Raw genomic sequence first — 15,067 nt, 5'->3', positions numbered from 1 at the left:
CAACGCGGCCAGAACACCCGCCGAATCATTGACCCAGGCAAGAGGCGGGACTGCGAGGACCAGCCTGCTGAGCGGCGCTCATCGGCCGCAGCTGGTCCTCTTCCCGGGGCGGGAAATCTACGGTTTTCATCAACCCTACATCCTTTCCAGTAAAGTCCCACACTTCTGACTTCACTGTCTGCTGGAGTTCTTCAGGTAAGTCCTGTATAGTCATTCGTTTTATTTCTGAGTCAGGTCTAATTAACATTAGCTTGTAGATACCGTCTTCATCTGGGGTTTGAATTTCGACGCCCTTTGGTGTGCAAAAGATGGTACAATTCATTTTGCACAGCAAATCACGTCCCAGTAAATTTACCGGACTGGTATCACAGACTACAAATCTGTGCATTTGTTTAAAGTTTTCAATTGAGATCTCCATGGGTTCGGTAACAGGTGTACTAATTAATTGATTAGATACTCCTACTACTTGGATTGCTTCTCCCGAGAGGGGTAGGTTTGGAACGTCCACTGTTCTCACAGTAGAACGGGTAGCACCAGTGTCCAATAGTGACATCATTTCCATCAACCTTTCCAGTGGAGGGGGCCTCCACTGGATAAAAGCAGAGTGGAGTGTTACTACCCTGGGTTCCTTCCTGATTGCTGACCCTGCTGGGAGTTGTGTTCGCCTACCTGTTTTGCCGGCCCCTTCGCCACATCACGCCTCGCGGCCCCCTACATCCTTTCCAGTAAAGTCCCACACTTCTGACTTCACTGTCTGCTGGAGTTCTTCAGGTAAGTCCTGTATAGTCATTCGTTTTATTTCTGAGTCAGGTCTAATTAACATTAGCTTGTAGATACCGTCTTCATCTGGGGTTTGAATTTCGACGCCCTTTGGTGTGCAAAAGATGGTACAATTCATTTTGCACAGCAAATCACGTCCCAGTAAATTTACCGGACTGGTATCACAGACTACAAATCTGTGCATTTGTTTAAAGTTTTCAATTGAGATCTCCATGGGTTCGGTAACAGGTGTACTAATTAATTGATTAGATACTCCTACTACTTGGATTGCTTCTCCCGAGAGGGGTAGGTTTGGAACGTCCACTGTTCTCACAGTAGAACGGGTAGCACCAGTGTCCAATAGTGACATCATTTCCATCAACCTTTCCAGTGGAGGGGGCCTCCACTGGATAAAAGCAGAGTGGAGTGTTACTACCCTGGGTTCCTTCCTGATTGCTGACCCTGCTGGGAGTTGTGTTCGCCTACCTGTTTTGCCGGCCCCTTCGCCACATCACGCCTCGCGGCCCCCGCTTCGCGGGAGCCGCTCGCAGGCGTAGGACACTGGTGGAGACTTGCTGTTTCTTGTGCTGGCAACGTCCAAAGGAGCACCAACGCGGCCAGAACACCCGCCGAATCATTGACCCAGGCAAGAGGCGGGACTGCGAGGACCAGCCTGCTGAGCGGCGCTCATCGGCCGCAGCTGGTCCTCTTCCCGCCCCCTCCATTAGCCTTTCCTTGATTAACAGAGGCAGTATCGCGCACGCGGGACGCGTGCGGGGCGAACACCGGGGCTAAGACCGGGCAAAGAGCGGGCCGTTCGAGGACTGAGCGGACTGGACTGGCCCATCCTCTTTCGCCCGCTGTTCTCTACTATAGAGGGCCGCAAAGCTCAATCCTCGCCCTCCTTTTCTTATATAATTTGTTGCTTGGCCTTGCCCCTTGCTTAAGATATGTGCACCAGAATAACCAGGAGTAAGGTCTCTAAAGGCGGTAACCCAATTAGTGGTCCAATGGATGACTTCATTACCCGCACTAACTTCGCCATTGACCAGGAAATATCCAAGCTTCAAACTCGGGTATCTCTCGAGTTGGCAGCGGCTAGAAGATTGTCTGAAGTCATTGCTACTTCCAAAAAATCCTCCTTGGGCTCTATAGCTGCGGCGGTCACTCCAGAGCGTCCTCCCATTCCCCTCTGTATAATTTCTCAGGTTGAGGTTCACCCGATTCCACCCCAACTTATCCCTTCCCCACACCACACCCCACAACCCAATCTACTGGAAGTGAGCGCGCCCGTCACCTCTTGCGCCCAGAGTGTCACTACTACCCTTCCCCCCCCAGTGGTCTTTAATGCCCCTAGTGCTATCCAACCAAACCAGAAGCCTCGCCCTCGTTCCGCTTATGCACGGAAGAAGGCGAAAATCGCGGTGCCACAACACCTGACACCGACGAAAGGCTCAACACCTACCACCAAAGTTGTCCGGCCATTGGGGATGCAGCCACCACTGGAGGGAGTTGGGGTGGGGACAATCATCGAGCAATCACCCGCTACCACCCCAGTAACTGAAGGTTTACAGACAGATGGTTTGGGCAACAACGATAGGGAATTTATAGATTTGGTATGGGAATCCCTTAAAAAGCTTCTTTCCCCTCTAGATCTCAGACTTTCACGAATCGAAAATAACTTACTTGAGATGGAAAAGAGCATTATTGCTCTGGCCACTCTCGGTTTGAGAAGTCTTGAGAATCAGGGCCTCCCTGTAGCTGATGCTATTTCTCCAGCTCCCACAGCAAAAACATACCAAAGCCTGCCCATTACACCTACCACTGCACGCCCGGTCCCTAAACCGAGGACTGTGAAGGTGGACCAAATGCCTACTGTTACAATCCCTAAGGCCCCGAAGTGGGCTCCAACCCACCTACCTGGTAATACTAAAGCTGGGCTAACCCCAAAACTCCAACCTGGCAAGGCAACTATACCGCCCAGCCGGGACTTCCAGGTTAAGAATAACTTTAGAGGGGGCTATATTGACCTCCCCCCCGGAAGCAAATGATTTTGTAGTTGTGCTGATGGGGGTTCCACAGATCAGCAATGGCCAATATGAGGATCACCGGTCCTTGAAAAATAAAATAATGCATTGGCTTAACGTCAATAGACCTATTCCCAATGGCCGCAGAAGTAAAGTTCTGATGGTGCGCTGAACTTCCTGGGTGGGCCCAACCAGGAAAACGAACGCGGGGGATTGTATAGTTATAACCTTCGATGACCCGTACACGGCTCAGCACATATGTTCGTGGCCCTGCAGTGAAGGGTCCTCTGTCATTCCGAAACCCTTGTCCTTCTTCTATCCCCCACAACCCATGTATAACCAGATGAACAATTGGTCACTAGTCCACCACCAACCTAGGAGAAACCGTTTTAACCATCAAGTGGATCCCCTTTTACATTGGAATGGTTTCCCAATCTCAAATAGATTTGGAGGCCTGGAGGAAGTAGATTGACTCCCCAGGCACTCTGGTTCCCACACAGCAGGCAATGCACCATCTTTGCCAACCCATGGGCGTCCCGGGTCCCTTTGTGTAGGCATTGAATCCTCAGTAATTGCACATCCTTTTGGCCAGGTTCGAACACCATATAGCTCTATTTCTGAGGGGGGTTTGATAGCTAAGAGTAGTGCAGATCTAGCCGAGCTGACTGAATTGGAAGCCTTTAGTCCACAAGGTAGGGATGTCCAGTTGGAACCCTCGCATACCCTACCAAAGGCCCCTATACAGGCCACATCATCTGTAGGAATCCAGCCTGAGGGAATTATGGTCCCTACAACCTTCCACAAAATTTCCCAAGATGAGCCCCTTGATAGGTTACCCCCAGTGGCTGTGCCTATTTCACCTGCATTTGCTTACTCTCCCAGCCAACCAACCATAGCTGTACCCCCGTTAAAGATTGTAAGCTGGAATGTGGCAGGGCTAAATCGGAACTTTGATAATCCCGAATGGAATGTGTTCATAGAGCCATTTGACATTTGTATTTTGCAAGAAACCTGGACCGTGGATCCAAAGCATAGAGTAGGATTTACCACCTATTTTGTCCCAGCTCTCCAACAAAGGGGTTCAAAGGGTCGCCCGTCTGGAGGCCTTTTAATATGGGTTAGAATTGCTTTGGGTCTAAAAGTGAGCCATAGGTCCACCCACTCTCCCGACTTGCAGAGGATCTCAATATATTGCCAGGGGGGCAAGATGTTAGAGGTTTTCAACCTATATCTGAGGGGCGCCAGGAGCGGGATATCAAGCCTACCCCAGACAGGTCTTAGCAACGACTTAGCTGCTTGCAAAATCGACTCCTATATTCTCCTTGCAGGCGACTTTAACTGTTGTTTTGAACCATTGGCAAAGGAAGATATTTTGGATTCCTTTGAGGAAGATGCAAGAAGGGGTATCCCGACCCTGTCCCTTGACCCGATCCCCAAATGGACACAAAGTGCGATAGACATCAATGCACTCTGTTTGGAGCATAATTTGAGATCAGTGAATGGACGTTCAAAATCGGACCTTATGGGTGCTCACACTTATAACAGACCGGGCCATTCCTCCAGAATCGATTTTATCATCTTGAATTACAATCTCTGGTCCTTCCACCTAGATATGGAGGTTGTAGCATCTTGCGATAGTGACCACAACCCTCTTTGCTTAACCCTTTCTCCCATTTGGCAAACCAAGAAGTACAAGCAAGTTCACATTTGGAAGTCATCCCATGAAGTTGTTCCGTCTAATTGTGGTAGGCGTTTGAAGTGGGCAAAAGTTAAAGCAGATGAGGCTAGGTTGGCGCAAGCCGGGTCCATCTTGTCAGTGGTGGAGCCTCGGCTTGACGCTTTAAGCCCAGCAAGCACAAAAGTCTTACCACTTTTCATAGAGACCATAGTATCATTGAGTAAACTGTTTATTATTCAATATACTAAGCCCAGGGTGGGTTCCAAAAGTGATTCCAATGCTAGAGATAATTGGTACTCTCCTAAGTGTCGTATTGCTAAGGGGGAGCTTATCGCTGCAGTAAAGAGTAGGGACCAGGTCGCCATTAGTTCTGCGAGGAAATCCTACAAAAAAATAGTGGCTGAGGCAAAGGAGGCTTATGATTACCATTTCTGGTGTGACCTAACCGAAGCTAGTACCTTGAAGGATTCCAAAGGGTTCTGGGATCTCTTAAGAACAAGGAACAAGCCCATTGACCAGCAAATAACCTGCAATATTCCGGGTGACGCTTGGTTTGCCCATTTCTCCAAGCTTTATTCTGCTGCATTGGACTTGTCTCCTCCATGTCCGGGATCCTTGTCCATTATAACGGCTAATTCTCTTCCTATAGACTTCCCTTTCACTAGTCAGGAAGTTGAAGGGGCTATTAGGGGCATTGTCCCCAATAAGGCTCCAGGCCCTGATGGGATCCCAGGGGACCTACTTAAATCCTACCCAGCAGTGTGGAGCAGATTAATCGCTTCACTCTTAAATGAGGCTCTGCTAGGGGGATCTTTTCCTGACTCCTGGAGGGGTGCAGAAGTTGTGCCTATCTTTAAGAAAGGCAGCAGGGACGACCCAGCAAACTATCGCCCTATAAGTCTGCTGGATTCAACCCAGAAGGTTGCGGGGAAAGTTGTTCTGGGTAGGATCCTGCAGTGGGCCGATGAGGGAAAGATCCTGTCTGATTTTCAGGCAGGTTTTAGAACTGGGACAGGCACCATCGAGCAAACATTCCGCCTTCTAATGATATACTGGAAGGTGGTGGTGCTGGGAGGGGGTACGTTATATCTAGTCTTTATAGACTTGAGAACGGCCTTCGACCTGGTCCCGCGGGAACTACTATGGAATGTCCTCGATGGTTTAGGGTTACCCACCTACCTGTTGTTCTTGCTTAAAAAATTTCATGAAGGCAATTTCGCCCAGATCAGGTGGGGTGTCCAGGGAGAAAAAACATCTCGCATCCCAGTGGACAGGGGCGTCCGCCAGGGGTGTGTGCTTGCCCCCACTCTGTTTTCTTTATATGTCAACGGAGTGGTGGAGCATCTGCTGCAACATCCTGCGGATGCACCTACTCTGGCGGGCAGAAAGGTCCCAACGCTCCTGTTTGCGGACGACACCCTCCTGATCTCGAAATCTCCAGCAGGCATTCAGAAATTGCTTTCTAGCTTCAAATCCTTCTGTGACAGCAGGGGTTTAGCTATAAATATAAGCAAGACCAAATTCCTTGTCCTTAATCCCCCTAAGAAATCCGTCGCCCCGCCTGTTTTAGACTCCACCCCCCTGGAGAGAGTCAAAGAATTTGACTACTTGGGAATACGTCTGTGTGACTCAATGAGTTGGAAGGCACACCATCATAAGGTGTTTCTGACTCATAAAAGGGTCACGGGTGTCTTGCTCAAGGAACAACGAGCCTCCTCGCTGAAACCAATCGGGGCAGTGCTAGATATCTACAGAGCAAGGGTTAAGCGCAGCTTTATATGGCGCCGAACTGTGGGGTACGCAGAGAGTCAATACTTTGGCCCATATGGAAAACAATTTCCATAAAGATCTGATGAGGCTACCCCACAGCACTCCTACAATCCCTCTCTTGTTGGATGCAGGTACCCGCCCAATTTGTGAGCAAGCAAAATTACGCCCCCTGTTACTTTGGTCCCGGGTATGGAATGTCCCAGAATTGTGTAGTTACGCTGACGCCCTGAAAGATCTGTTGTCTCTCCCAGGTTGTAATAAGATACCCTGGTTCAGGGAGGTAAAACGATTGCTCTATGAGCTGGGATTGGGAGATGCTTGGGCCAATAAAACAGCACCGCCCAAGCTGTTTCTAAAGAACGCCTACTGGTTATGGGTAAAAAATAACAGAATGCGTAATCCCAACCTTTGCAAATCTGTTGCCCAGTTTTTACTAGTCAAAGATCTCCCCTTCAGGGAACCTTATTTGGACCTAATCCACAGCTCTGGAGATAGATCACTTTACTTCAAATTTAGGGTGGGTGTTCTCCCCTTAGGATTGTTTACTTCCTCCTGGAATCCTCCTTTTCAAACGGTCCCGTTTTGTCCGTTTTGCGACTCAAGGGTTGAGTCTGTCGCCCACCTTCTGTTTGAGTGTAGTGTCTATGCAGCTCCTAGATTGAAATGGCTAAAGCCCTTGTGCAGAAGTCTGGGAACAAGATCACACCTAGAAGCCCTATGTATACTACGCTCTGATGCCCGCCCATTCTTTGCATGCTGCATGGCAAAATTTCTTGGCTGGGCATGGCGCATAAGATCTGTAAGAAAGCTATTGATCCAGTAATGCCCTTTTTTTATGACCTGTTTTAGATACTAGTGCAAATATTTGTAAGGATAGCTTAAATGTGTATTTTATGTATTATTGTTCTTATCATGATTCCCTACGGTATCTTATATTATGCATCTTTGTAATGATTTTACTTTTTGTACTGCTTTTATGATATGTACCGTATCGAAATAAAGCTATACTACTACAAAAAGAATGCACTGTCTCGTCCCTTTCCTGCGTGGTTCTATCTATCTTAGTCCAATCAGTTTCCTTTGCAGGTACTTTTATTTTCAAATGTTGAATTACTTGTTCATACTTCCTCATCACTTCCTTCGATGGTTCCCCTGTTTTGTCATCCCTCGGGTATTCCTCACTAGGCCAGGCAATGGCTATTTTACACTCAGTCCACAGATCTACAGGGACCACTATGTCGAAGAACCCATCCAGGTCCTTCCATAGGCATTTCTGCACTTTTACAAATCTCTCTACCTGCCGGTACCAGTCGACCGGTTTTTCTCGTAATTTTGGGAAGTCATTTGTGAAGGACACAATATCCTGTCGGGACCATGGGACGTGTACATATCTTCCCCCTGGCACTTCACGCATAGGGCATAACTGTTCTGGTTTCTCAGCTTCTCTTTGAGCGAATTCGGGAGTTACCTGCCTAGACCTGGCCTCATCTTTCTTCCTAGCCCATCTGGCTTTCCATTTTTCCACGTCTCCCCATTTTTGCAATACTGTCAATAGTTCCTTGACCTGTGCCTTTTTCCCTGATACATTCAGGTTTTCCAAATCTTTGTCTGAAAATTCTGCTCGGTATGGTTTCTGCAAGGGTTTCGATTTTGAAATGTCTATTCCCATACTAGCAGCAGTATCGGTCAATTTTTCATGAAGTACTCGGACATTGCGGGTAAGACTTTTGCACATAAACAACAGCTCTTCTTCAGAGTAGGTATTTAATCTGTCTAATCCCACGTTTCCTGCCATTAATTCTTCTATTTCTACTCTCAGTTTGTAGAGGTCTAAAGGTTTCGTTTGCGAAGTTTGTTTCTCTAATTCTTGACTCCATCTTTCGATTTCCTCAGGTGTGACCAAAGTGACACTTCTAGTACCTGAAGTCGATTCCATTTGAATCTCCCTCGTATTGAAAGGATTATGTCTTTTCTGCATTCTTTTTCCTGTATTTCTAATGGGTAGATCCAGCAGTGAGACTTCAGACTCACACTCACTCGTCTGTTCATCTACAATTAAGGGTTCTGGTCTGGGTTGTGCTATTACGGGAGTAATAACTGGAGGATTTGGACTTTCATGCCGATCCCCGTACAATGAGACCACGGGTCCGATTGTTACTGGGATTGTCAATGCTTCAGGACTGCTATTTAACTGGGACATTTTCTGAATGATCTCAGCTCTCTGTTTTGCTAGAACCTCCCGCTCCTTTTCTTCCAGTAATCTCTCTATGGATTTGTCATGTAACACCTGCGGGGTTAGTGTGGGAGCATAACTTGGGGCAGTGGGATGAGTCTCACTAGGTCCTTCACCATAATTTGGTCTTGGGAATAAACTTCCTGTACCTAGGGATCTTCTTTCTTCCTCATACTGTGACTGTAATAACGGCATTCCTGAACTTGAGGGTCTCATCTCGCCTCCGTAGGGAAGTCGAGAACAAAAATCTCCTTCACAGGAATATCCTGTCTCCCCACTAGCTGACATTCTGGGGTAAATGTTTCTGGTATCCACTGGTCCTAGACTCTCGGTATAGGGAGGAATGTGGTAACCCCCTCCTACACTTGCGGACCTAACTTCTTCCTGAGGAGGAAGTCTTCGGGAAATATCTCCTGCACTGGAAGGTCGATGTCCCTCATTATAAGGAGGCGGACTTCTTGTACATAGGTCATCTAATAATTCATCATCCGACTCTCCGATGGGTACCCAATGTTTAGATTTTTCCAACCGTTTCTGTCCCCCAGAAGGATCATCTGCTGGCATCATGGGAAACAATCCCTCCACTATCATATTCTGCCTCCACTGTTTCATCTTTTTAGCTCGTGCTTCCTGCTTCAATTTTGGATAAAATTTAGTTAACCCTTTATCCATCCGTGGCTTATCCCTTTCGAAAGCCTCGATTTCCCATTCCTCTAGCGCTTCATACTGCGTTAATCTAGGTCTGGGATGTAAATCATTCATTCGGGTTCTCAAATTAAATAGAATCCTACTATTAAATGTTCCATCTAACGGAAAAGCCAATACTCCATCATCTTTCGTGTATTCCACCCAATTTTCCAACCATACACATGTGTTGTACCCTTTATCGAACATCATGAAAGATGCGGGAGTGTTGGGTTGCGGTATGACAACACCTTCTCTAGTTTTAATCGGCTTGTCCTTTTTGAAATAATTCTTCACCTTATTTACAAGAGATACTTTTCTCTTAGTTCCGTACATAATGTCGTTTTTAACGCCTTTCCACTGATCGTCCGCAAATCCCATATGCCGTGGATCAGGTCTGGTATGCGGTCTATATGAATGCCACATACGATTTTTACGAGTGATTTGTTTACAAATCACTTCCAATCCGAGTGCGTCTTTTATTTTCGTGCGACCAATGAAATGCACGAGTTCAAATACTCTCGACCAATGGGTGCGCGGCCCTTTCGTGAGACAGTTCCCACGCTCCGGCGCTCACCCCTCTTTTACAATACCAGCTCCGCTACCAGCCCGCTGCGTCTACCAATCTCAGCGCGGCACGGAATGACGTCAGAGCAGCTTCGCGACTGACTCCCTCCTTCACAAGGTAACGGAAACTTTCTTTCTTTCTAAAGTGCTTAGTGCTTGGTTATTTTACAACGAATACACATTCGCCACCGTGCTCAAGTGTCTAGACAGGAAAGAATTTGTTTCGCTGCAAGTAAACTACTTCCATTTACTTTTCACTCACTACGGGTAGATCTCTTCTGCCTACCCTTCACACTAGCATTGGAGAACCTGTTACTCCCCTAGACTCATCCACTTCTCCAGGATATATCTGAGACTAAGGTTTCCCCAGCGAACCCCTTTGCTTTCACGCAAGCTCTGATGAACCCGCTACTCTTCCGATGTGACCCTGACTAGGTTACGCCACAATGGGAATTTTGCCAATGAACCTCGTTACTAACATTTATTCAATCATATATTCAGAAAAACCCTAGTTAGTGCTTCCAGTTCTGCCTAACCTGCACCAACCTTCCTTAGAGCAGGTGACCTCAACGCGAATGGATTCTATTCACCACTCGCCATTCAATTCCCCGGGGATTCTTAACAACATGCAATACGTTTTACGTACGAATGGATTAATACATATAACAGTATGATAAGAAGAATAACAATTTTAAAACATTTCATAATTTTTCAAAGCAAACACTTCAAGTGAGTGATCAGATCACCCGAATTGCCTACTCTTGTCAGCAGCATCCGACTTAGCTAGACTAACTAGTCCTACCTAACCTTTAGCTATTCCCTAACCATCCTCGATGCTACCAGAAAATTACTGCTAGAGATCGCGGGTCACCCGACCAATAATTTCGCCACTTCTGGCTTCGGGCCCATATACTTTACTTTATCATATACATTGATCAGGTGACCACACAATCTACTACCAATAATTGTGAGTTCCCTTTCGATTTATTTCCAGTGTACCCAACTTACCATCCACCGTTATGGGTACCTATGACCACGATGGGTCAGGGAGCTAGCTGTAAAAGGGAAGGCAGCAAAATATACTATGCATCATATGACTTTACTTTTCATGAAATGACCACGGACAACTGGAAGTTTTGAAAGTTTATCTTAAATTCAAGTAAAAAGCAGTCATACAGCTTTATCGAAAGAAATACTAGTGCGACAGGGAACCCGCTAAGTGAGAGGAAAACTAAGATAAGGGCAAAGTGAAACACACTATAGATCTGAGTTACTTTAGTCAGTTTTACGAGAGAAAAACCAAGACCATATCAGGAAGTTGCAAACTGCAATACAGAAAATGATTTCTAAAAGGTAGGGTAACATAGGAACACGCTATGAAATCAAATGCAAATGACTTTATGGAATGCAATGGTTGCAGGAGAAAGCATGGAAAATTATTCACGTGCAAAGATATGTCTTTATTGAAGCAAAGACAGAAAAATAGAAAAGTGCAGTTTTAAGATTTTTCCGAGCAATATTTACCTAGACTGGTGTGAAAACCAACCCTGGCCACGGGTCAGTTAAGGACAGGAAAACCCTCAAGGAAGGATAACCCTCAGTAGGACAGCAGGTGCAGAATGGACACCCCAGGACAGGACAGGAAACCCAGATTCGGATCAGGACAGGACCACCAGGACACGACCAGCACCCGCAGTTCGGAAGCAACACCTGCGCTCCACCCTCTCTGCAGCTATCGATCAGGACCCCGATTGGGTCAGCGAATTCCCCAGCAAAGTGCTCCGCCAGCACTTAAGGTTCAGTAAAACCTTCAGAGTCTATGGTCAGATTTCGGACAGAGAGCTCCGCAGCACCTCTGTATCAAGTCACCTATTGAGTGCGTTGGGTCAGTGACAGGTCAGCTATTCAGACAAGTCGGACAATTTCCCTAGTTAAACCTAGGCTAGTTATACTGTTTTAGGACAGGGTACCACCCCCCAAATGTTGCAAAATGTCAGAATCCCCAATTTGGATTGGTCCTAAGGTAGGCTTTGGTTAACACACCAATCAGAACAGACTATTCTAAGGCCTAATTTGCATCCTAAGGTGCCGCCTAGCAAGATTGGGGTTCCCACGAGAAGTCGCACGGAATACAATGCAAAAGAATACAATGTGTTACAATATAATACAATCTAGATGCTTCTGGCTGGGTGAAGGTGCATGTTTTCATGCAGGCTCTGCCAACAACCTTCTTTGGCTTGGTTTCAATGCCATCTTCACCATCGATTGATTCTGCGCAGAAGTACCCTCCAAGATGGACTCCCAAGCCCCCATTACCCCTCAGTGCCGAGGATACATGAAAAGTAAGCGAAAACAAATTAGTACATAGAAATAAATGAATGTATTACATGTCATGATTTTACACTACAGGTTTATCATTATAAAAATATGCTAGGCATTATTGGTGAGTTGCAACGAACAATTTCACAAGAGCAGCAGCACAAAGCTTCACCACGTTATAGCCATCTTATTGCTTATTACGCATGCGCACCCTTTCCCTCCAAAACTATCTCTACACGAAGTCACGTGAGTGTGACTGACGCATGCGCAGAAGAGGAAAGTCAAGCAGCGGCCATTTTTAAAACACGGATTAATCGTATTAGTAAAACACATAAGCAAGCTTCTCTATCATACATATATATCTAAAATAGAAGATATTAGTAAAACATACAATTCGTTACGAGGTTACAACGGTTTCGAGGTTCATGAATCGAGCAAGTCGCGATGCGAAATCTTGCTCTATCACTAGATATAAGAAAGCATATATGTACTATTGAATATTGGTGCCAACAATATCGAGATAGAAGACTACTGAGGACTGAATATTGAGGGACAAAAATTGAAAGGTAAGTGCATACAGGGAAGTATAGATTTACTACTCCTAACTCCACATCTACCTACCTTGAAGATATATGTATCACGCCTAAAAACATACGTATGTGCCATGTAATGTTAAGATAAACAGAGGCAGTTCTTCGTGGTCACATGTGGTAACTAGTAGTTTACTCCAGTGATCAGATCACAGTTAAATAGCTGCCCTGATGGCTGGGGTGGAAGCGCCCAGTGAGAAACTGGCTTTTAACCATAGACTGCCATAGCCCTCCCAGTCTGTGCACAGTAGTATGAGGCTGAAGGATACACAGGCAGGCCTATCCCATCCCTGGGATGTATGGAGCATGTGGCTGAAGGTAGAGTGATGGCTAGAGCCACGGTTGGTGGCTTCTTCCTCACACAGTAGTCATAGGTGCTGGAAGTAGGGGTTTGGGGAGTGCTGCAGCGCCCTGAGACATAATCATGCTAGAGTTTAGAAGTTGAATGAGAAAAAATGATGCCTTTAGCTTTTTGTGTTTATCTTGTCACATTTGCTGACTGTTCAAAGACAATTGTTCAATGTCAGGCTATGTAGTCTGACTAATTGCTGCTTATTCGAAAACCGGGGTGTACTTTTATTTCTGAGACTGCAAAGTGGGAAGATTTTGTAAAAGTAATCAAGATAACAATCCTACTGGGGTACAGGAAACGAAATTTAAATACCAGTAAATTAAATATACACGTATTTCAAATTACATCAGCATTTAGGAAAGCATAAATGAAGCTCATTTTTTGTAATTCTGAAATGAGGTGGAAACAAAAATTCTAATAGGTTCAAAACAAATCAAGGCACTGTACTTGGTACTTTGCAAAATATATTCACTGAAACTCGATTTTCAAGCATTATCGTTTTTGTGCAATATAGTTTTATGGGCAAAACTTTGTCAATGCAAATTTAGTGACCATTCTGATAGAAAGTGTGCTGTCTGTAGATGACAGTGGCCCACCACAGTAGTTCTCCTAAATGCACCACCAGCTACATACCACATCCTTAACACTCTCCTGCTGAATGGGTGTGGCACATTTGCTACCCTTATGTTTTATTTTGTGTGATGCTTGGATTTTCCACAATCTCTATTACTTTGATGCTACAACATTATTGCCAGCTCCCCGGCTCTGAAAATCGTTACAGCACGACTGGAGTGGGTCTCCCAAAGTAAGAATTCACAGATTTGGAAATCCTGAAAAAATAAAATAGTGTAAATTCAGCAATCTGGCTTTTGGCAAAAATGGTGGACTATTTGACACCCCTGTTGGATCACTTTCTTCTCCTTCAGCCACCGACAGAGCGCGCTCAAGAGACTAGACTCTAAGTCGGACTCGTCGTCACGCATCTAAACAGTCACACAGTTGTTTCCCAACAATTCCAACCAATCACAGGCAGAGGTACCTACGGCAACTGAATTCAATACAGCCCTGCTGGGAGCAAAGATGCCCAGACAATCCACGCATCCTTCAAACACAGCAGCAGAGGACATCATCTCATCCTCATAGAGTACGAGTTGCACTTGCTTGCACCGACATCGTGAGACCACAGGGTGGCGCTCATGCCCTATTCTAACACTCAGTTCTTACTGTCAGACCCTTACTAACGAGAGGAAATATAAATAAACTCATTTCTGAACTGACATTTAGCCCACAATTCCTGAGTAACGATAAAGAGAAAGTCAATTATTTTAGATACCGGAATAACTGGCTCCTTTCGGGGATAGTAAATCCAAGAGTTGGTGTTAATTGTCCAAGCGTCCGCTTCCAATATATTTGATGACATTTCAGATTAGTGAGAGTTTGCGGCTGCTGGCTCCCAGTGATGAAAGCCACGAAAACGCTGATTTGGCGTCAGACCTCTAAACAAAATATAAGTGAATGCAAAAGAAAAAAGACAAATACATGTCAAAATGCCCATAGAGCATATGTGCAATAGAGTAGAGACTGAAAGAAGAGAGTAAATAGAATAAGATAACTTCATTCAATGTGTGCAATACATAAAAGTAAAGTGGTTAAATTACATGATCCATTCCTTTACATGAGAATTGTTGTTGTATTGCTTATTTTATATATCTGCTTACTGTAACTCTTACTCCCCATTTCCTCCCTCCTCTCCTCCCTCTTTATTTTTTTCAATAAATCAAACTTAAAAAAAAAAAAAAGTGAAATTGGAATTAATTACATATTTAGGTGTTTACGCATTCTTCACGAGTGTCCAAAGGTATAGTAAAAGGAACTGGTAGCCTAACGTCCTCCTGTAGTTTTACTGTTCATGTCCTTCCTGTGCTGTTATATTATGTTTAATCTATGTCGAATAATGTAAATGTAGGCACTGTATTTACATATTTGCTGCGTTCTGAATGTCTAGAGTAAAGATACGTTGGTAATACTTTTATTTGAGACAAACACCTAGTCAACAGCAAGCAAAGTTGCTACCCGTGGTCTGCATAG

General features: G+C 45.3%; 1 protein-coding gene across 1 annotated transcript in view; it reads left to right on the top strand.

Moving 5' to 3' along the window:
• LOC144821250 (EF-hand calcium-binding domain-containing protein 6-like) overlaps positions 1-15,067 on the top strand; it is a 403,952-nt gene that overhangs the window by 175,000 nt on the left and 213,885 nt on the right. The window lies entirely within an intron of this gene.

Source organism: Lissotriton helveticus, chromosome 2_2 (genome assembly GCF_964261635.1).
Source record: "Lissotriton helveticus chromosome 2_2, aLisHel1.1, whole genome shotgun sequence".
NCBI lineage: Eukaryota > Metazoa > Chordata > Amphibia > Caudata > Salamandridae > Lissotriton > Lissotriton helveticus.
The sequence above is the reverse complement of the archived record's forward strand: the minus strand, read 5'-3'. Positions and strand labels throughout refer to the sequence as shown.